Source organism: Mus musculus, chromosome 14, assembly GCF_000001635.26.
Source record: "Mus musculus strain C57BL/6J chromosome 14, GRCm38.p6 C57BL/6J".
NCBI classification, from domain to species: Eukaryota; Metazoa; Chordata; class Mammalia; order Rodentia; family Muridae; genus Mus; species Mus musculus.
The window spans coordinates 77,366,308-77,389,513 of NC_000080.6; the positions used below are offsets into that span (position 1 = coordinate 77,366,308).

Genomic DNA, 23,206 nt, shown 5'->3' on the forward strand with positions numbered 1-23,206 from the left:
TGTCCTAGGCCTGTGTCTGTTTCGGAAGGTACCATGTACACCAGACCAAGAGAAAATGGCTTTTGAATTAGCTTTTCAAGGCAAAACATTTATCTGACAGCTTTTACCAAAATATGTGGCTATAGTTATATGCCATCCTAAATAAGTCAACCTTATAAATAACAGTGCCACTTGTCAAAGAAGTGAGAAAGAGGTGTTATTCCACCACAAAGGAAGATTCATCGCCTAGGGATTTTTCATATTATGTTTTTCAAGTACAATAGATTAAACTTTTTTATAGAGGGGGAACATTTCTGTGGTATTTTGTTTTTAGAGGCCCAAAGTAAACATGTTATAATGTCAGAATGCTTTAAAACCCAAACAGAATGTATTCTCATTAGAGAGCAGCCTGGCTGAAATTCATAAATTGAAATATGCTGCCATAAAATTTATTGTAAACAAAAATCCTGGAAAAGGCATGTATGCTATTCCATAAATATCAAGCTTTGGGTTTTACATGCGAAGATGCAGGAAGTGACATAATCAAGGCCTGATGCATGGAATCATGATTTACACATCTTCTTTTTAATGCTGTTTCTTCTCCTCGTGGGCTGTGGGGAGGAGGTGCGCAGGTGAAACCCTGACGCCTTCCTCGGGGCTGATGCTTCTGCTCTTCAGTTCCGTGTCCTTAAATCCTGATCGTTCATGACTCTCACGCTCCTTCTTTTTATAAAATTAATTAATTATTAGGGCACAGCTAGACAGAGGTAAAATGATCTTTGAGAGTTACATTAATCATTTCAAGTAATTAAAAAAAAAGTTAACAAAGCGCTTTAGGCAGGCAGTTTATTAGATACAATTTTGTTCATTTTAAAACATTAAATATTTAAAAGCACGCTAGAATGCTAGATAAAAGAGAGAATGATAGAACTCACTGGGCTGAAGATCACATTATTTTTAAAACAAAATGAGATTTTACAAAAGGATCGTTGGGCTGGGGAGATGGCTCACTGGGCCATGGAAGCCCGAGGAAATGTCTGAGAGTCCCCATAACACACATAGAGCTGGGTGGGATGCTCACATTCATAACCTGGAGGCTGCAAGGGAGCTGGATTCAGGAAAATCCTCAGCATCTCACAGGCCAGCTGGTCTTTGAGTACGCAGTGGGCAGCAAACAAGAGACCCCGTTTTAAACAAGATAAAGGTGAGGGCCAAGATACACTGCCTACTGGTCTCCACAGAAACACCCCAGCATACCACTCTTATACAAATATGTAGCACACACTCACAGACACACACAGACAAGAGAGAGAGAGAGAGAGACAGACAGACAGACAGACAGACAGACACACACACACACACACACACACACACACACACACACACACACATATGAATGAATTTAAAAATGAGTGCTGGAGGAGGTCTCTCAGTGGTACAGCACTTGGCAAGCAAATGCAAGGTGCTGAATTTAGTCCCTGGGATTGGGGAGACAAACTCAACAGAACGATGGTCCGGAGGAGAAGTCCTCAATGCTGTCTATAACATGTGTCGTTCGGTAGCAATTCTAAGGGCACCTCGGATGCTTAGACTCCGTATGGCTAGGATTCTCTTGCTTGCTTTCCCTCCCGGCCTCCCTTCTGCACTGGGGTGGCAGGAGCACACACTTGTGCTTCACCCCGCCCCCAACCTAAATCCACTCTTGTGCATTTTTAAAAACTTCTTGGAAAACCCAATCCACAATAGGCACGCAGTGCTCTGGTCAGATTATGAGCAAACAAATTGATGTCTTGGATAGAAAGATGCCTTTGCTTGGCTCTGTCTGCTTCTGCAGAGAATGTTGTTCTGCTCCTTCTTGATGTAGATGGTCCAGACAGGGTCACTGGAAATAAAACAGGTAGGGTTTAGTCATAGGAATTCCAAATAACCTAACTCCAAAAATAGTAATGGCCCACTCTTTCATTTTCCAGGGGTTTATACTTTGCAAATCCTTCTGTTATAAACATGAACACTGAAGCTCACCCCATGTAAACAACAGGTACATTTCAGCCAACTACTGAACTGGTTGAAGATCTAGTCTGTGTCAGCATTCCATCCTGATAATGACAGGCCTGAGAGAAGTTAACTTGTTGAGAGGGTAAAAAAAAAATGTTTCTTTTGGATCACAGTTGGTGAGATTTTTAAGCCTTGACTTGTTGCACATGTTATTTGGCACCTCTGGTGTGGCAGAACATCTGGCAGAAGTGTAAGAAGTGACATCTGGAGCCAGGGAAACAAACAAACAAACAAACATGAGGAGCCAGTCCCCAGGAATCCGGTACCCTCCCATAGGGCCCCGCTTCTTGATCGTGGCAGCCTGGAGGCTTCATTCTGCCCACGTGAGCCTCTGGGAAACAGCCAGCACCCACGTTGCAGCCTGCGCCTGTCTCTAAGGATGGACACAACACAGCAGCTTCTAAGCGTTCTCCTCTCAGCTGATACCAGTCCAGATAGCTCAGTTCCTAAGTTCTAACCTTGCACGTTCTCCTGCAGAGACACTCATTTATTTCACAAATATCCAGTTTCCTTAGTACTGTTTTAGCTAGCTGCCAGGATTTTTTTTCCAGTTACATTCCAGCAGAAGACAGACATGATACTGACATTGAGAATAACAATTTGTATATTCTAAAACCATAAATAAAATATATTTAGCCTCGATAAATCTTTCTTGATTTAGATGTTTCTTGAAGATCAAGTAGAGTAAAATCCATGTAATAAAATAACTACAGAATTCACTTGCCTCTTGGCTGGTGATTTCCTTTAAAAAAAATTTCTGGGCTTGAAATCTTGAAAATATCTAAAATTTGTATGGAGTGGAATTTTGTTCCTTGTGACTGGAGTTTGAACAACCAACCTTTTTGAGGAGGCAATGCAGTGGCTGGAGAGACAGTTCAGTGATGAACAAGAGGACTGCTCTTGCAGAGGGCCCAGGTTCATTCTCCACCACCCACACAGGACAGTTGCCAACCGCCTGTGAGTCCAGTTCCAGATGTGTCTGCTGCTCTCTTCTCGCTTCTCTAGGCAACTGTACTCACATTCTCACATACATACTAAAATGAAAATAAAATCCTTTTTTTAAAAGAGAGAGAGAGAGGGAGAGAGAGAGAGAGAGAGAGCAGCATGGCCTCATAGGAAAGTTGATTTTATTATTTTTAAAAAGTTTTAAAAAATCTGTTGTCCAATACCAACTGGCATATTAATTCCTGGTAGTAAATAACAAGTGAAGAGGGCATGTAAGTGCTGACATCCCCGGAGCCACACATTTACAGTCAGCATTTGTATTAGAAGGCATAACTTTAGCAGCAAAAATGTGTGGCTGAAACTCAAGAAAGCAGGCAGTTCTTAAATGTCCTAATCCCAGTGACCATCAGTCATAAGTCACTTGCTACTGTCATAGTCCTGGTAGTTACAAACATTTAAAAATGGAGACCGACTACAGAAACAGAAACAGACAAACACATTAAAGGGGCCAGCATCATTTCCTGTCCACCAGTGATTTTATTTTCAGAGAGATCCCAAGGGTCCTTACCAGGGTTGCAGTTCACATGTTTAAATCTCTATCCTGAAAGGTAGGTGGGTGCTGTTCCGGCCACTCATCGCCTTGGTTCCTCCCCCTCCCTCACACCCAACCCCATCTTGTCATCATATTTCCCTGGCAGCTCACGCTTTGATTTGCTTTTGTCCTGAGTGATTTTGTCCACTCTGCCGACTTGGACACTCAAACAAGATAAGGAAACCAAAAGCAGATTTTTTTGTATCCCTTTAGCAGTAAATTCTGTTGACAAGGGTGGACATGTCTCAGCCCCAGGTTCCTGAGTGCTATCCTTGTTGATGCTAAAGCTAGGAGCCCCTGGTGACTCTTTCTTTATGGAGCACTTCCACTTTCTGTTCAGTGAGCACTGGAATCCAGAGAGAGAAAGAGAGAGAGAGACAGAGAGACAGAGAGACACAGAGAGAGACAGAGAGAGAGAAGGAGAGAGAGACAGAGACAGAGAGAGAGAGAGAAAAACAGAGAGAAAGAGAGACAGAGATCTCCAGGCTATACAGCCAGGAGCAGGGGACAGACCAAGCCTCTCTCAGCATATATCAAGAAGGGCTCACAACTAAAACTGGAGTGTTTTTAGTCAGGAATGAATTTACCTTCACTTGCTCTGCTCCAGCTTGGCTAAGCTCCTCTTTGTTCTCTTTCCAGCCTCAGCCTTCTGCCCTTTTGTGTTTCCATGTTGGGTCAACTTCTCATCTAAGCCACCAGTTCAGGTATAACTTCCTCAGAGAACTCCCCAACTCTAGGCCAATGACCTCTCCTGTTTTCTTGCTGGCACCCACTGAAGCAATCTTGGCCACCCATTCAGAACTCTAGGCTGTGCGCCCACGCCCTCATCTCTTCCTCTAAGCCTCTTGGCCGTGCTGATGTGAAGTGGAAGCTCTGGGAGAGTAGAGAGCATGGAGACCTTGCTGCTCTGCACTTACCTGTTGCCCCTCACAGCAGAACCTCCAGTAGCATCCATAGGATGCCTGTGTTGAAGCACTGCATCTGTAACAGCATCAGGACCACCTTCCTGGTGTGATGAAGGCCTGCAGTGAGCAGCCTGCAGGGTTCTCCCAACCTGTGCAGAACTGTTTCTGTGAGACAGGCTTTTCCAACATTCCATAGAGAAACTTCAGGGACCAGCATACCTTATGAGTTCGGGATTAGCTGTTCTGAGAGCAGCTGATTCCACTTCCTCCTCCAGAGGCAAGAAAAGCACTGTCTTATTTAAAGGAACAGAAAGCCTCTGAGGTGAACTTCTTGCCCATCTACACTTCTAGGGAAAGCTCCTTCTAGGGAAAGGCCTGCTAGACAACGTCACATTCTAATCCATGCTGTTTGTATCTGAGGTACTTGGGGAAGCTTAGAGGTCACGCAGTGTTTCTGTTGATATTTTTCTGTCTTTACAGGCACACCAATCTTTGCTTACTTAAAACCTCTTTTTAACATTTTTATTTATTTATTAATTTAAATTTGTTCTTATCCCATACCTCCTCACTACCCCCTGTCTCCATGCCGATGCCCCACCCTTCACCCCACCTGACCTCTTAAACTCCCTGGGGCCTCCAGTCTCTTGAGGGTTAGATGCATCATCTCTGAATGAACACAGATCCTCAAAGTCCTCTACTGTATGTGTGTTGGGGGTTTCATATCAGGTTGTGTATGCTGCCTGTTTGGTGGCCCAGTGTTTGAGAGATCTCAGGGGTCCAGATTAATTGAGACTGCTGGTCCTCCTGCAGGATCGCCCTTCTCCTCAGCTTCTTTCAGCCTTCCCTAATTCAACAACTTTAAAGTCTCTTATTCCTACCTTGTCAGCTCCTTCCTGTGCCTCTTGACTGCTTCTTCAGGGCCCCTTTTCATGGCCTGTAGTACGTCCTTGTCTGCCATAAGGCCTGTTAGACAACATCACATTCTAATCCATATTGTTTGTATCTGTGATTATTATGCTGACGGACTACACTTATTTGAAACTCACGTGTGCTCCTAGGGTTTCTCTCTCCATAACTTTTTATTACCTGCAGCAGACCTACCACACTGCTGCCTTTTGTTCTCTGTCACCTGTACCTATCACCATCCTGTGGATGGGGATCGTGAGGCCGCAGAGGAAACATTTCCCAGTGAGAGAATCAGAGTGTGAACCTTGCAGCCTTCCTGTACGACCTGCTACCCATCACACATGCCCTGCCCTCGCGCACAGAGCACAGAGCGGGAGAGTTCCTTGCTCCCTGGGCTGGTTCCTTGGCCTCCTTTGCATGCTAATGGCAGATGTGATGAGGATCCTGCACTCTAGAGCACAGCCAGTAGGTGATAGCACTAGCACACTGAACCCTGAAATAAAAGGCCTGGCTAATCGTCTGTGGAGATAACAAGGGTAATCCTAAGGACTTGCTGGGCTCCTTTATAATAAAACAGGAATTGCTAGATCTGCCCTTGGGTCACACACTTGGAAGAGAAGTAAGGAAATAAATAAGAACAAGGTAGGGCTTGGTAACTTTTGAGTGACTTGAAGATAGACTGCAACAAGTGGGAATGGGGTCGGGGGTGGATGGGGTAGCACCGTACAGAGGGTGTTTCGATTCTATAAAACTCAAGAGACATTCACTACTGAGTTCTGTTGACCATGTTACATAAGACACACATAATATCTGGTCAGAGCACACCATGACTCTGACCGGGCTAGTATGTTTTATAGGAAGTGATGCATTGTTTAAAATTGCCTTTAAGAGGCCCAAGAAGTAGCTCAATGGGTAAGCAAGCATGAAGACCTGGGTTTCCATCCACATAAAAAAGCTGGATGTGGTCATGTTTCACTTGTACGCCCAGCATTGTAGAAGGCAGGAGCAGGAGTCTCTGCAGCTTGCTGGTCTCCACCAGCGTAGCTCCATTTACGGTAAGAAACCCTGTGTCACAGCAATGAAGCTGACAGTTGCAGAGCAGAATGTCAGAAACCTCCCTCTGGCTTGTTTTCATGGGTGTGCACCCACCTGCATGTGTGGCCACATGCACACATACATACACCACACACTTATATTGAACACAAACATGCATTCTAATAAAATGCCTCTCATTCTAGATAACCATCTCCACTCCCAACCAAACCAAAGCTTTAGTCAGGTGGAAATTAAGAAAAATAGTCTGTAGTACCTGAAACAGATGATGGCTAGATTTCTTTGAAAGTGGTCTTAGATGTATCAACTGACAAGATCTATCAGCCCAACAGGAGAAAATAAGAGTATTAATGCATAATTCAAAGGAAAATCTGACAAACATTGCCTTATCAATGATGTAACAGATATTGAAATTTAAAAGGCAGTCTATTCAATTGTCATCTAATGGCAGTCTAAACTGTTGGTGTAATCTCAGTGACTAAGAGCCTCCTCCTATTCTTGTGGAGAATCTTGGTGCCATTGTCAGGATCCAGATGGCTCACAACCACGTGTGACTTCCATTCTAACAGATGCAGCGCCCTCTTCTGGCCTCCAAAGACACTGTACCCACGTTATGGATACACATACATTCAGGGAAAATACTTGTACACATAAAATAAAATAAAAAATAAATCCTAAACCATTGATGCCCCCTAAAAAAAAATCTGCCACACTTTTCAAAGGAATGCATATTGGGAAACTATTTTTGAAGGCAGTTTAGTTGCATTTATCTTAACACTATAGTTGTAACTGCACTAAAGAATTTTGCATGTGTTTTGTAATAGTCAAGACTTGGAAGAAATCTCAAAGTGTACCAGTGGGGATACAGATGATAGCGTATCTCTTCAGCATGATGTGGTATAGTATTGTGTTAGTGAGACTTTCCCTGCTATGATACATTATTAAAAAATAATTTAAAAGGAAGAATGATTTATTTTGAGTAGATTTTGGATGTTTTGGTCCATGGTTGCGTGCACCATCCCTGTGGGGCCTGCGATAAGGCAGTTCATCATGAGTGGAGCATGGAACATGTGATGGAGAAAAAGACATCTCATGGCATTTGGGAGGCAGAGAGAAGAAAAAAGACCAGGGTCAAGATGTAGCTTTTCAGGGTAGGCCCCCAGGGACCTATTTCCTTCACCTCCACCCACTTCTTACTTTATACTACCCCTGATAATGCCATCATCTGAATGCTTGGTTCCAGTGGTCCATTGGTTAAATCACAGCCCTCGGCACGCAGACACTTCCCTGAAGTCCATCATCTGTGATCCAAGCCTTCAAGTCAAGAGTCTGTGGGAGACGTTTCATATTTAAACCCAACAGCCAAGCAAAGCAAGCTGGTCTGTGCCAGCCATAAAGAGCAATGGTGCAGGCCTCTTCTATGTAGTATACGCACATTTAAACGGAGTAACAGATGCTTCCACAGAGCTCAAACAGATACCAGCAGATAGGCACACTCCCAAGAATACATTTTTGTATGTTTGTATGCACATGACTGAACCTGCACGCTTGCATGTACGTGGCTGAACATAATATCCTTCATGTCGATTATTTGGAAGGTGGAGCTGGTGAGAATGAAGCTGGAATTTCTTGGCAGGTTTTAATTCTTTTTTTAATTAATTGAAATTTTCTGGTTCTGCCGTGTAGTACTCCTAAGAAAAGCCCTTGGGCATGCTTGACACTCTTGCTGTAGAAATTTTGTGTTTCTCAAAAGCTAGTTCACAATTATCCCGGTCCTATTCATAGGATGTTATGATTTATATTAGAGATCAAACTTCTGGATTAAAACCTGCATCCAACCTGCATTTTGCTAGGCTTGTCCACACAGGATGCTTCTCCCTCCCATGCTGCTCTGCTCGGGTAGGTAGGGTAGGTAGGGTAGGTAGGGTGGGTAGGGTAGGTAGGTGTGGCTCCTTTTCTATGGTTCTCCTCCTGCCAACTCATGTGAGGCTGTGGTGCCAACCCATATGCTCTCTGCAGTTAGGACCCATGCTGTGTTTGTTGTTCATGGTTAGTTACTTGGAATTGGGGTAATTCACACACACCCCTCCCCCAAGCAGCAGCAGGTTTAAGTAAGTACTCATTTCCATGAGATCCATCCACTGAGTTCGGTTGGCCTGCGGACTGCATATTGTTATCCCTGCCCTGCATAAAGTGAAGCCATGTGGAGAACACTGGGTTCCAGCCCTGTTTGTAAAGAGCCAAAGTTAAAAAACAAAAACAAAACAAAACCCTACCAGAAGAGGCCTAGCACTGAAAAATCAAAGTGTGTGTGGCATTGGGGCAGGATAGGGGTTGGGGTGGGGGGACTTAAATAAGGGTGCTTGTGTTTGGAGGGGGTATTTTGTGACCCATGTCCTTTGCATGTTGGAGGGGTCAGCAGGCCAGAGGCCATGTCTCATTGAGAGCCATTGACTGTGCCCTTGTTCTGGCCCAGCTGTTTCTGCAGGCGCTGGCCAGCACACTAGATGTGAGTTCCAAACTTAGCTGAGAGGGAAGTGCAATGTGCTGGCAAAGCCCCTGGTATCAGATTTTTACCCCACACGTGGCATCCTTTTGGTTATAGAAGCCAAGTGGTTTACAGAGATAAGGGCATAAGTCAGAGGGGTGAAAGAAAGAAGAACTTTCTCCTGTTGTGGAGAGAATATAAGTGGTTTTTTAAAAAAAAAAAAAAAAGGAAAAAAAACTTTTATCAAAAGAAATGTCAGTCCTAAAGACCCCATTGGCTGGCTACTGAAAAAGAAGTCTGCTAGTTTAAGTCAAAAATAGGAGCTTCCATATAAAAAATATATCTCTCATTAATCACTATATCTTTTGTTTGACTTCCTATCTAAATTATGCTACCATCATTAATTTAACGCTCATATAAATGTGGGTGTGGAGAAAATATAATGAATGGTCCCGCTCATGTCAGATGAAAAGTTAGAAGTGCCTTCCTGTCACAGAGGCAACAATAAGTCGAGGAAAGTCTGCAGAAGCAGCTAGGGCAAGTGGGTGGCTGATTCATCGTGGTCTGGCAGGAAAGCAGTGAGCTGTCCCTGACACCAGCACAAACCTTGATCCATTCCAGAAACATCCTGGCTCCCTCCGAGCACAGGGCTGAGACGCTGGTCCAGCTTTGCCATGCCTCAAGGAAGCGAGCAGCCTGCTAATCGTTTTCAAATTAACTGCTGCTCGAACAAGGACACCCAGAGGAATAGTTGAGACTGAGGACTTCTCCTTGCTGGTTCAAACAGCGTCATCAGTATTTTGGTCGGTGGTCTTTGTGCTGAAAGTCTCACAGTTTTCAGAAAGTCACTTGCAGAGGAAGATGACCGAGCAAAATTCATACTGAGCTGATCACCTGGCAAAAGATACTATGTAGGCTCTTTGAGTGGTCCTCTGGGCCGTTCAGCTCCAGGCTGGTTTTCCAGCACCCAGAACGGACCACAAGCACAGCCATCCAAGCAGCATGGCACGTATGTAGTTCTCACGGGGGCGGGATGTCTCCTCCCACCACTTCCAGCTTAATTCTCGTGATATATTGCAGTAGGCTACCTGACTTCAATTGTCCTGAACTTTATAATTCGGGAGAGAGAGAAAGTGTCGATGAATGCCAGTGCTGACTAGTTTAGATCCAGCAGCCATGGACTGATTCTTCTCGCCATTCTTGACTTCCCGAACCTCTAGCCACAAAACAAGACTTCCGATTTGAGCCTTGTCCTTAAGGCTGCCAAAGGCAGCAGGTGCTTGGCTGTGAAGTGACTTGGGAATCGGCCATTCCCAGTGATGGATGAGGCAGGCTGGGTGCTGCACCTGAAAAGGAGCAATGACCCCTTCTTTTCCGCCGCGTCTCCTCCCACGCAAGAGACCTTGTCTACATCGTCAGTCATTCCTGCTCTTGCTAGGGAGTTCTTTTCTCAAAATACCCATCCTGCTGCATTCCCTTCCCTAAAGGGGTGACTTGCTTCTTGCTCTTCTGAAGGCCACTTCCTATGATAAGCAGACGTCCTGTGAGTCGAAGAGTCATTTAGGCGAGCACCCCCCCCACTCCAACCCCGAATCTTCTCTTGGTCACAAGTGAAGTCTCATTTGACTACACTGCCTGTTCAGGGACACAGGGCTGGAATAGCATTCACAGGACTGTGCATGCTGCTTCCATCCTGAGAAAGAAGTTTGAGGCTTGAGGCTCAGAAGGTTCCGCCACTGTCCTGGATGTTGGGGGAAGAGCCACCCATCATCTGTGTCGTCAATTCTCTCTCATTTGGGCTATGTGCTTCCACGAGCTTCTTGTTCTGATTGAAGTATATGTCCCTGTCTCCCCTTATCTCCTCAAATCACAACCAGCCAGTTCTCTAACCACCTCCTTCCTGTGAGTCCTTCCCAGACATCCTAGATTATAATAGAGAAGTCTTTTGTAAATCAACCATGTCCCCCTCTGTTGACACATAAACATCGGTGGCCCTTCTGTTGGTCACCCTTTATACCACAAGCCAGATCTTTAGATAGTTAACTTTTGATGTGTATTTGCCTTTCTTAAGATTGTCAGGCTTTTCTGAGACTTCTGGGCACTTTTAAAAACATATAATTATCATCAAGCTTGTCTAATATTTAAGTGCTTGAAAATATTTGTTCAACTAAAAAAACAAAAGCCTTAATTAATCACAAATGAACACTGCCAGTTGTTAGGAAGCTGTGAGTCTTCTAAACACATCTTGAGACCAGAGCTCTTACTTCCCAAGGTGGGGGGGGAGCCGCAGTAAATTAAAATCCCAAGAAAAACTATTCTAATTAAACACCGCAAGTACAAAGCAAAAGGGAGTCAAAATATTGTGTGTCTGCCCCATGCCTTCTCAATAACTAAGGACAACACCCCAAGGGGTTGGGTGATTTCTATGGTAACACTCTGCCAAATGGTAATTTGGTTTTTACTCAATGTAAGAAAAGACAAATAAAAAACCAGACCCGCAAGCCCAGAAACTTGTTTTAATTGTTAGCATCTTTTCCTGGGACCATCAGAGACTACAGGAATGATGAAAGGGTTAGTGAAATTTATTGTTGTTCACCTCTTCTGATACAGGGAGAACTCGCTTCGGGACACTTGGTGCCACACAGTGAGTGTCCATCGCTGCCAAAGTGCTTTTCATCTTAGGGAATGGTACCCAGAGGGCAGTAATTTAAGCAATGTAAGTGGAGGGTGGTAGAAAGATTGAGAGCTATTAGTTGGGTGAGGAAGCCAATTGTGACACCAAGCCATCCTCTACTTTGCTTTCTGGGCTCTGTGCTCTCTCCAGAAAGCAGTCTGTCATCCATAGCTGCAGTGGAGCAGATTCATGCATATTTACCAGTTGCAAATTAGGAAGTGCAGCCCTGAGGGGGGCTGTGCTCTTTGTCTTTCTGCTTTTCTTCCCTCGCCGCTGATGCACTACACTTTATGCACAGGGGACTCGGAGACTGCTTCAGGAACTTGTCATATTCCGTGTATACCAATAAGGTCTTTGTCATTTAAATGGAGTTTTATTTCCCAGTTTAGAAACTTGTAGGGTTTCCCTCCATCCTGTGTCAAGGCTTTGATGCAATGATTTATTAAGGTACTAGTGGAGATATTGATCCTGCTAATAGCTTCTGCCTGGCCTCACAATGTTTTACATTTTCCTCGTCTAAAAGACCATATTCCCTTTCTCCTCATCTGATTGACCATAAATGCTTTGGCCTTTTCCTCAGTAATTATCTCACTCACCAAGGCAGTGGGTAAAAGTCAAGTATTTATAGACTAATTAGTGAAGTCAACTCGTCTAAATAGAATGTTTTGCATAATATAAGGAAGTGCCAGAGAATACTGTGAAATTAGCAAAAGTTTGGTACTCAAAAAGTGGGGATGAAAAGACACAGTTTAGGGACACCCAAGCTCCTGGTGGCAGCTGTCTCCTCTGTGACTACAAGGGCACAGCCAAAGCCATGCTTTCTTAAGGCACTGGTTTTCTTAAGGCAACTCACCTTAGGCTGTTTTCCTTGTTGTTATTGTTGTTTTAATTTTTTTGTTTGTTTTTTTACTTTTTTAAACTTATCCATTATGAAAGCTTTAGAATGTCACCAGGTTCTGAGTCTGTTTCAGGTTTATTCTGTTTTTAGATTTTAGTGTGTGTGTGTGTGTCTGTGTGTACGCACACACATGCGTGTGTATATGCACATGTGCCAGAATTATGTATGCACACTGTGTATGTATGTATGTATGTATGTGCAGAAGCTTGGGGAAGCCAGAAGTGAGTACCTGACCCCCTAGAACTGGAGTTATTGACACTTGCAAACTGCCATGTAGGTGCTAGAAATACCCTCTTCCCACGAGACACATACACACATGCGCGCACACACACACACACACACACACACACACACAAACCCTATACGAAAACATTAATTTCTCTTAACTTCTGGCCTATTTCCTCAGTCCCAAGATTCATTTTAAAGACTTTATTATCTCATGATAAGGATGGAATCATTAATACGATATAACTCCTGGTAGACTGACCTGATAAAATGGAAGGAAGAGCCGTTTTCTTACAGGCAAAGCTCTGTACTTGGTGTCTTGAAAAGTTGGAATTCTCACCGAATGTATAATAAGCTTGGTTCTGAAAACAGGCTAAGTGCCACTGGTGTAATAAAAAGTACCTGGGGCCAGGAGTCAGGAATCCTGGCTCAAGGTGCAGAGAAGGTAGCTCAGCACAGAGGAAGCACTTGACCAAGCCTCAAGACCCAAGTTCAATCCTTGGGACTCATGGAAAGGTAGGAGGAGAGAATTAACTCTTGAAAATCGTCCTCAGATTTTTATGTGCCACATGACACATGCTTACCGGCACATGACACACATGATACACAACATACATATACACATTACACATACACACAATAATAATAAAAAACAAACATTTTTAAGGTTAAAAAAAAACAAACATGGAAGAACCTTGGTTTTCATGCCTCCTCTGTAACCAATTCTATACGTTCTTGCATGGGCCACATGTGTCTTTTAGGTACCAATTTCTTTGTTTTAAAACTAGAGGTACAAAAATATTATAGACATCACAGCTGATATTGGATACTAAGTTACTGTGTAAAGTGTATGGAAGCATAGCAGCCTCACTTTTAAATAAAAGTCTGGAGAGACGGCTCAGTGGTTAAGAGCACTGAATGTTCTTCCAGAGGACCTGGATTCCATTCCCAGCACCCACGTGGCAGCTCACAACTGTCTGCAACTCCAGTCCCAGGGAATCAAACACCCTCACACAGACACACATGCAGGCAGAACACCAGTGGGCAGAAGACAAAAATAAATCACTAGAGAAAAATGTTACTCCTTTAAAATAAAATAAAAAGGCATTTCCAGTGGAATGGAAGTCTGCTCAAGGTTTCTTTCAAGGTGGATGTAGGCAGCTTGCAGCCTACAGCGCTGTTCAGGTAATAGCAGTGCTCTCTATTCGCACGTGTGCTCCCTCTGATGGAGTGTATATTTTGTGTACATTTGGGGAGGAGTGAAAACCCTTACTGGAGACACATTGGTAATGTTGCAAATATGTAGGCGTGTCTCGGTATGTCGACAAGTGCAATTGCTTCTGTGCCCCTTCCCGACAAGTGACATTTGTATACTCGGATAGGTGCTGTGTACTTTCTTGCAGTGTGCCAGGTCTAGAGTGAGGAACAGGACCAACAACAAAAGCGCGTGCCCACCATCATTGAAGATCTCCATGCCTTCCCCATACCGTGCTTTCTGATTGGTCAATGTCCCGCACAGCTTTAAATCCCTCTCCTTCTCCTTCTTTGCAGGAATTAACGATTTGCAAAACCAAAAGAAGCCAAAGCAGGACTGAACCGCACGAGAGGGATCAAGACAGGAGTGACCAGCCACTGTAAGTGAGCTGGCTCCCAAGAGGCTGGTGAGTATTCCAAGTCACCGAGACCAGAGCTTCAGCCAAGGACCCAGCCCAGGCTGCCTCAAGAACACGGCTTCCCTGTTCCCACCTTCCTGTGTGTCCCTTAGAGTAATGGTGGCCCTGCGTTTGCTGCACCTGTGCTGTTATTGCATAGGCTACTCAGTACGTTTCCCAGTTCTGCGCGGTTGTCACAGTAGGAGTCGTCCAGTCCTAAATCTAATAGTACCGCTTGCATTCAGTTGTGGTGCCGTCGTTTGGGTATTCCTTCCCACTGGGTTTGCCTCGCACTCATGCTTAAGTTCCAGTGGTGGCATTAGGTTGCCCGTGACTGCTTACGTTGCCCCATTGCTATCCAGTCTCCCCTCTCTACCCCACGTTCTGCCTTCTACAGAAAAATCAAAGCCTCCAGAATCAACTTTTCTTCCTGGGTATTCCAAGATGCATGGTTTTGTTTTGTTTTGTTTATGGTGACAATGGTAGCAATGGTGATGGTGAATGATTAAATCAGGACAAAACCTCATCCCTAAACTAGTTTATAATAAGGTTCCTGTGGCTGACTGAGTTCCACCCTTAACCAGGGGTGTGTCTCTACTCTAAAGCTGAGAGGCTTCAACATCATTTGGCCGAGGTATGATTTGTTTATCCATTTTCTCGGCAGAGGACTGGATCCCTGGTCTTACCTTGATGTGTGTGAAGTCCGGTGGGTCTTAAGCATGGGCTGGTGCTTCTGCACATACTTGGAAGGTTACAACCTTCCAGTTAGGACCGAGGCAGAGAGCGTTATATCAACTTTATCATTTATAGACTATTTATTCCCAGAAGTGGCCAAGATCTAACTTGGGTTGATCCTGTAGGCAGCAACAATCTCAGTAAATGGGTGGGGGGAGGGGAGCTATAGAGATGAAAGAAAGACAGAGGAGGGTGAAGGGCAGCCAGAGCTTAACCTTAACCCACAGTCTGTGCTGGGCCTGGGAGTCTGTGTAAAGGAGAAAGGGAAGGGGGTGGAGGGAGGGCACAGGAAAGGGGGAGAAGGCTCTTTGAAAACAGCAAAAGCCTCCAGGCTAATGAATATGTTATGGCGTGTTGTTTATCTCCTGCACTAGAGGTGAGCCCTTTTCCATGGCTGCTAGGATTTTCAAAAATGAATCAGCTTGTGGCCTCCCTTGTATACCCCCCATCCCCACCCCCTTCAGGACATCAGAGAAGTCTCCCTCAGCAAGATCGAGGCTGCCAATAAATACTTCAGCACTTTCTTTTTAAGCATTTGCCTGCCTAAGTCCAAGCCCTCAAAGAGGGTTGTTGAGAGATCCGAAGTCTACCAGAACAACAGGGTGGAAGGGCCTTGGCCCATCACAGAGAGAGAGAGAGAGAGAGAGAGAGAGAGAGAGAGAGAGAGAGAGAGGGGGAGGAGACAGATTCAGGAGTCAGAATCTGGGGTAGAGATAAAAGCGGAGACAGTCCACCCAGGCAGGCCTGAAAGAGACTGAAATACAAGGAGTTCCGGTTTCTGAAACTCAGCTTGAGCTCAGGGGCATCCATGCTGGCCACGCTTCCATGCGCTGCCTGAGAAATCCATGGAAGGATCCAGCTTGGGGAATCCCCAGGAGACTAGAGTAACAACTGTAGCATCCGGACATTGGGTGTAATTGAAGTTGCTATCCAGGTGCCCTGCACTCTTCTGCTCTATGGTCCTGGTATCATCAAATGCAGTCACCAGGAATTGCAGTTTCTTAAATCTGAGTACTTTGCAAGATACCTTTTTAGATAAAAGTGGGTTTGGGTATATACAAATGCTTCATAGTTTTGAAATATCTGTAGCATTATGAAACAAACATGCCATGTAATTGTAAGAAGACAAACCTAGTTTAATAGTTCCTTCCTGGAGTCTCAGTTTTGGCCACTGCCAGCTCTGTTCTGTTAGGTGAGAGTACTTGGAGCAGGATTTGAGAAAGCATGTATTGGAGAAAATTAAAATACCTTAATTAAAAGCCTCATATGTAAAGTCCGTGAGATGGCTCAGTAGGTAAGGGTGCTTGCCGCTGAAAGGCCTGACAGCCCGGGTCTGATTCTAGGTGCTCACACGGTAGAAGGAGAGAACCAACTGTTTGCTATTTAGTCTACTTATGTTTACCATGACTCACACCCACAAATATACCATATATGTACACACACAGTAATAATAATTGAATTAGTTATATAAAGACTCTCTTGTCAATGGCAATCCGGGGATTCCAAAGATGTTCCTGGAATCCCACAGAATTACCCGAGGAGCCCATTCTCTAAAAATTATGGATTACTTATGATCTAACTCTCAAAAAAAAAATCAGTAGCCGAATTTTGTGATATGAAAGTCTTGCCTTGAATAGCACAAGCCGATGGTTTAAATTACTGTTGTGATATCGCAGAAGGTTTGTTAAACCAAGATAGTTAACTCTCTTAAGGCTACACAAAGCACAAATTCTCAGCCATATACCAGTATCCTGAAAAGAGCTGTTAGAGGTTTTAAGGAAAAAGTTATTGTGGTATTCATTGGGTGTGCAATTGTGCGGACGTCACTTGGCACCCTGGAGGCCCCGTTTCCTCGTGTACTTGTGGCTGAGTGCGGCACCTAGCTACCTTGAGATGCATGTACAATCCCATCCAGTCTTGGGAATTAGGTGGACTTTGTCTATGCTAGGATATAAGGTAAGAAAGCCATGTAAGCAGAACTCTTGCAATGCCTCCAAGGAACAGCACACTTGTGGCTCTCCGTCTCCTTGTACTGTCTGGCGGGAGGCCCTGTCTAGTCCTAGTCCTCCCAGAGCTACCGTTGGGTATTTAGTTGCATTTGGGTAATTCTTATTTGTGGGCAAAAAATTCAGTATTGTGCCTTATACCCTGAGCCTCACACCTCAATGATAGTCTCTCCTGAAACTGGATGACATGACTGTAGACTTGAGTCCAAACTCCCACAGTGGTCCTGAAACGTGCAATTCTAGAACCGGGTTACTGTAGAAAGACATCGTTTATATTGGAGACCTGAGATGTTTGGAACACATGTACATGCAAAAGCCTTCTGAGAGGCTTAGAACCCACATACATGTGCAAAAGCCTCCTGAGAGGCTGAAACATGCACACATGCACACACACACACGTACAAAAGCCTTCTCTAGAATCTAACTTTGACAGCCAGTATATTTAAAATAATTGTAAATTTCAGCTATGTTACAAATAAAACGTCATCCAGAAAGTCACGCATCACCCCCACCCCAGGCTATTTTTGCATGAATTGTCTTTGATCATAGCCGAAGCAAAACGTCTGTTTTGGTGAAGTGGGGAGATGGACTGGAGATATAGATGAAGCTGGTAATAGTAATCATAGTAATTTTACTAGCTTTGAGGTTAAACACAAGAACCAGTCCTTCTAACGGATTGCCTTTACCAAATGTTAGCATTCAGTAGGCTGCTATTCTTGTCTATGTTTAGGGCTTAATGGCTAGCTAAAAATACATTGCCACCAGCCCACCATTTGCAGGGTTGCTCCCTCCCCTGCAGATCACTGGGAATCCCTGGAAACCTTGGGGCAAAGACCATCTTTGTTGAATTATCAGAGATTTGCTTTTTGGTTGTTTTAATTTAAATCACTGATATTTTGATGTGATATGACTAATATACATTCCACAGTCATTCTGTTTTCTCTTAACTTGATCATTAAAGAAGCAGCTGGCTGGGTGTGGTGGTACAGACCTGTAATCCCAGCACTTGAGAGACGGATGCAGGAGGATCAGGTGTTCAAGAATCATCTTTGACCACAGAAAGAGCTCAAGGCAAGCCTGGGCCACATGAGACACTGACTCAAAATAAAAGCAAACAAGTCCACCGCAGAGTACATTCTTGAAGGGATCCAGAATGGTCCTCATCATTGAAGTACCTCAGCTCACCCATACCCTAACCCATTAGCCCTCAGATTTCTCAGTTAAGTCTGCCCACAAGTGCCCCTCATCTTCCTGTCACTTGGAAGTGGAATGGATTCTCTGACTTGAAATTCGGATAATTCTAAAGATGGCTTGGATGGGGGAATCTGGAGGGCCGAGGGATCATTTTACTTGTGAGGAATTTTGTTATTTTTTTATTTACGAAGTGATGATACTTTCTTCATAGTTTGCTTTCACTGAAAGGCTTCCCCCAAAAGCCTTGGCCTTTCTGCCGTAAGTGTATTTGACCTTTGTGATTGCCGGCCCGTCTCTTGGAGAACACACAGCCCTACACATGCAGAGCAGGGGAGTAATCGAAATTTAGAGGATTCATCCACCTTGGGCAACAGCACGGAGGGTCAGGGCCGACTTGTGTCTTCTGGGGTTCACAGCCATGCCTTGTTATTAGCAGAGCCCCCCACTTTCTGAGCTATATTTCTGGAGGTTTGCTCTCATTTGGCCCTAGTCTAGGTTTTGTGAGTGTCTAAAACTGCAGGGATGCAGTTCAGCAGTTATGGTTTGTAAGAGCTGATCGCAGTTGTTAACTCAAAAGTGTCGATTTAGTTAGTAAAACTTCCTGAGTTTCTTATAGGCCAGATTCCCAGACAGCAGTATTCCCTTTGGACTGAAAAGAACCACAACTGTACCTGCGCTGATCTTATCTAGTGACTATATAGCACGTTCACTTCCTGCTCTTTCTTTTTGATGTTTTTATCACTTCTGCTTTTCAATCAGAGACAACGTTTATCTTCACATCATTAAGGAATATATTTAAAGTTTGCTCTTCTTCCACGGGTATCTGTCATTTGCTGGCAGCATGTAGTATGTCCTACAGGACTCTCTGGCTTTTGTGAAATCATTTCGTTTCTGTGCTTTTGTCTTTTGGTTTGGAATCCAAAGAAGATAGAGTCTTAAGAAAATGAACTTGAGAAAAACAAACACAAAAGCAGGTGGTGATGGTGGTAGTGGTAAACCCTTCTCTTCTAGAAGCAATATTCCGACTCCATCACCTCTTAACTCCCAGTCAGTGGACAGGCCTAGGACATTCTCTGAGACATCAGTTGTCAGTTGTCAGCTCCTGGGCCAGAAGATGCACCAGGCTGATTCTTCTGTGATTTTATGGTTGGCTGAGCCAGCTTAACCAACAATGCTGCAGGCATTTCGGGAACAATAAGCCTCAACAGACCCAAGGGGAGAGTTGACAGCTCAGATAGGAAGTGGGTGGTGGTGCCCTGCCTGTGTCTGTGCTTCTGAGAGGGCACAGGCTTCCCGGGAATCCAGTGCCGCTGACAGTGGGACCCAGCAAACCCGGTCGGGGGATTCTCGAGGGCGGGGAGTTTATGGCGTTTTATTGATTCTTTCCTGAATAGTTTCTGTTAAAGTCACTGAGATCATAGGGATAAGTATAGTTGTAAGAGAGCTTTTATTGTTTACAGTTGGTTTATTTAGAGCAAATTGTCTCTTTCTCTCCATTGAACCTCGAACAAGGAGACTGAGGAGATGGGGACCATGCGAGTTGCGGTCACGTGGTCAAAGTTTGTGGGTGTGGAACTTCAGAAGGTGCCTGAGCTGAAGATAGACAGAAAGGACATTGGTTTGCTTCAGGTCCCTCCTAAACCTTTCTCTTGCCCTGAGAGTGACACACGATTCCCCTTCTGTACCCATAAGCCCCTGTTTGTTTTGTTTTGTCTCTTCCAACCAACTTTTCTATGAGGGCAGAGAACTTACTCATCACTGGATTCCCAGGAGCTCAGTATTTATTAACTTATATTACTATATGCTCTCCACCAATACTGAACACAGGAACTTTTTTTTTAAGATTTATTTATTTGTTTTATGTATGAGTACACCATTGCTCTCTTCAGGCACACCAGAAGAGGGCATCACATCTCTTTACAGATGGTTGTGAGCCACCATGTGGTTGCTGGGATTTGAACTCAGGACCTCTGGAAGTGTAGTCGGTGCTCTTAACTGCTGAGCCATCTCTCCAGGCCCAGCCCCCAATGCAGGAACTTTAAAGACCTGATTAAGTGAGGATCCAGCACCTTATGTTTCACATAAGCACTTTAGGGTATGCAACCAGGATCTGTTTATTCCCCTGGAAATGGGGGCAGAGAGGGAAGGAAAGGTCACAGTTGGTAGTCTGCTACAGAACTGGGAATGGGACTGGGGGGTTGCATTTAGAGGAGGGGCTGTGAAGATCTGAAGCCTGCGTGGCTGGTAGGTTCCCAGTCCAGTCGGAGGCTAAGACAGGGATGGGGTGGTGAGGGAGGCTGCAGGAAATCTGTGTGCTCTCTGAGAGATGGGGGCAGTGAGGAAGGGGAAGCCCCAGCAGGTGATTTGCTGCAGAGCTGGGATGAGTCTTAGAGATTGGATATGGCTACTTACGCCTTTCTCAGTACCTCTCAGGGTCCCTGGAGCTCAGGCTAAGGTGGCTGCCTTCATTGAGTCAGGTAGAAGGAGGAAAATGTACAATTGGACATCTATCACCTGTGTAGAGGAGATATGAATAGCATCCTTTTCCATCCCCAGGGAGCCCATGCCCTGCCACACAGCAACTCCAAAATATCAACAGCACCTCCAGAGGTTCCGGTCTTGCTCTATTTGTGCCTTCAATTTTATTTCATTCATTCATTCATTCATTCATTCATTCAGTTACTTTGTCCACTCATTCATCCTTCCTGCCAGTTACCAGAAAGTAGGTGACTCCTCACAGGAGCTGGGATCTCGGGTCCTAGAGGTTGTTTAGGCTCCTCCCCCTTCCCACCCCTACTGAAACATTCCCTACTGGGGCCTACTGTCTATGGTATGAGAAAGGAGGCAGAAGCTTGACAATGATTACTTTCATGTGAGTGTTTAGTTGCAGGATAGTCAGCCAACTACTAGGTCAACTGGACAAGGCACCTGCAGACAGTTGCATCATTTTCATTATCACCTTGAAGACTGTGTGAGGGAGACAACTCAGCGTGGCTCCACCCACTTGGGGACCCTTTAGAGAAGGCTGTCATCTTACTCAAGTACAGGTGGCCTGTTTTGCCCAAGGTCTCACTTTGTTTCAATTCTGTCTGGAATTATTTTGAAATGGCAGAGATATGTTCAGAGGGTAAATCTCACCTCCCCTGGACCCAGTGGTACTTCTGACTTGTGGGGGGCGGGGGACGGTCATTGGAGAGGTGACTTTGGAGAATAGCCAAGGGGGATTGGCTAGTGATTTAGTGGACAGACCAGTGGGTGATGGTGGGGTGGTGCCTGTACACTGAAGGGAACTGACGAAATGTTTTTCAAAGAAACCAATTACTGGTTTTACTTAAGATGGCTCTCCGTAAGCTTGTTTCAAACCCAAGCAACTATTCCTTCTTCTCACTTAGTCCTTTTCTTTGGAGACAAGCCAACCCATCTTTCCCTGCCTGGGCTCCCACTGGCCAGCAGGTGCTTTCAATTATTAGCCTTTTCCCAGAGCCAGGTGACACACATTTCAGTCCTGCCTGCTAAGGTGACACTTCCTTGAGGAAGCTTGACTTTTGTCTCAGTGGTAGCCTATTGTTACTTGTGGTTCTTAAGGTGCTTGTATCTCTACCCCCAGTGCTTAGCAACCTCCTCAGAGCATAGTGAACAGGCTTACTGTTGCTTGGGAAATAAGCTCATTGTGTTGATTTCTGTCTGCTTTCATCAAGCAAGGTCTGTGGATATGACCATGCCCTGCCCCAAGGGGAAGGGAATAGAAGAGCTGTGGTCTTCACGTCAGTGGAAAGCAGAATGCTTGTTTGGATGTCAAGAGGCCAAGAAGCAGTTGCATACCCAGCCTCTCATTTTATCAGAAGTTTTAAAAACTTGAATGCCTGACTTTTGTCCACATTTGGTGCCAATCATCTCTTTGCAATAAATGCAACAATGCTAACGTTAATTTTCAGCCAGAGAGACGGAGGCTCAGAGCAGGTGAATGTCTCTCCGGGTCTGCAGCGCTGGGGGATCAGCCTCACTGACCGTGCTCTTGCTATTCAGTAGGACAGTAATTGAGATGGGGATGTGTTTCCAAGTTGAGCCACCCCAGCTGCTAATTGGTGAGGTCATCTGTGGAAGAGATGAAGGGGAGAGATGACTGTGGCAGTCTTTAAAGGTGCGCCTGTGGCTAAGGGATGTGAAGACCGTTAGACGGAATCAGCGTGAGGTGTAGGAGATAACTGGGCATTTCTGGACAGTCAGAATCCATGTTTTCTTCTATGCTCCATTTTTAGTAACAAAAAAGGGAAAAAAATCTGTGCTTTATAATGAAGATAAGAAATACAAGTAAAAAGATGACCAAAAGGTCCTTCGTGTAACAGCCCTTACTGTTGGAAGGAGGGGGCAGGGAGATTAGATACTTGGTGATTCTGGGCCATGAGCCACGGCGTGTAAAGCATTGGATAGGAGAACTCAGTGCCCTCACTGGCATATTCCCATACAATATACTAATGTTTTGTAATTAATTAACCCCCAGGTATTTCTCTTTTCTCTTTATACCCAGGAGAACCATCTTGATGGCAGACAGCAGACACTGTCACCCTGCCTCTCTCTGGGTTCCCTTCTCCCTCTCACATGTCCACGTCTGACAAATGTACACCTTCTTCTCCGCTGGAGACTGAATATGTCTCCCCAAACTCACGTCCTAACCACTGAAGCAGTGGAGCTGGGAGGTGGGGCTTTGAGGTGTGATTTGGTCCTGAGAGAAGCCCTCTCACAAGTGGGAAAGGCCCAACCCCACTGGGCTGTGGGAGTACACCGCTGAAGTCAGCTGTCTGTGAACCAGGAAGGCACCAAGCTCCCCAGAACCTTGAGCTTGGACTTCAGAGCCTGTTAAGTCAGTGGCCTTGTGCCACAGCACCCAGAATGCACTGC

At 44.9% G+C, this 23,206-nt stretch overlaps 1 protein-coding gene and 1 long non-coding RNA gene across 37 annotated transcripts in view; one reads left to right on the forward strand and one right to left on the reverse strand.

Annotated features, from left to right (window-relative positions):
• Positions 1–23,206, forward strand: part of Enox1 (ecto-NOX disulfide-thiol exchanger 1) — a 565,516-nt gene that overhangs the window by 210,060 nt on the left and 332,250 nt on the right. For all 35 annotated transcript variants that reach the window (XR_003950851.1, XR_003950849.1, XR_383179.3 and 32 more), the window contains one exon: positions 14,272–14,381. The gene's annotated coding sequence lies outside the window, so the exon portion shown is untranslated. The remainder of the gene's footprint in view (positions 1–14,271; positions 14,382–23,206) is intronic.
• Gm41217 lies at positions 1,354–4,701 on the reverse strand. 2 transcript variants are annotated; one of them, XR_003951127.1, is made up of 3 exons: positions 4,489–4,701; positions 2,873–3,068; positions 1,354–1,861 (listed from the first exon to the last, which is right to left on the reverse strand). It is a non-coding gene; the product is annotated as a predicted gene, 41217 (long non-coding RNA). The 2 variants fall into 2 exon arrangements; XR_874840.2 differs by lacking the exon at positions 1,354–1,861 and adding an exon at positions 2,017–2,238.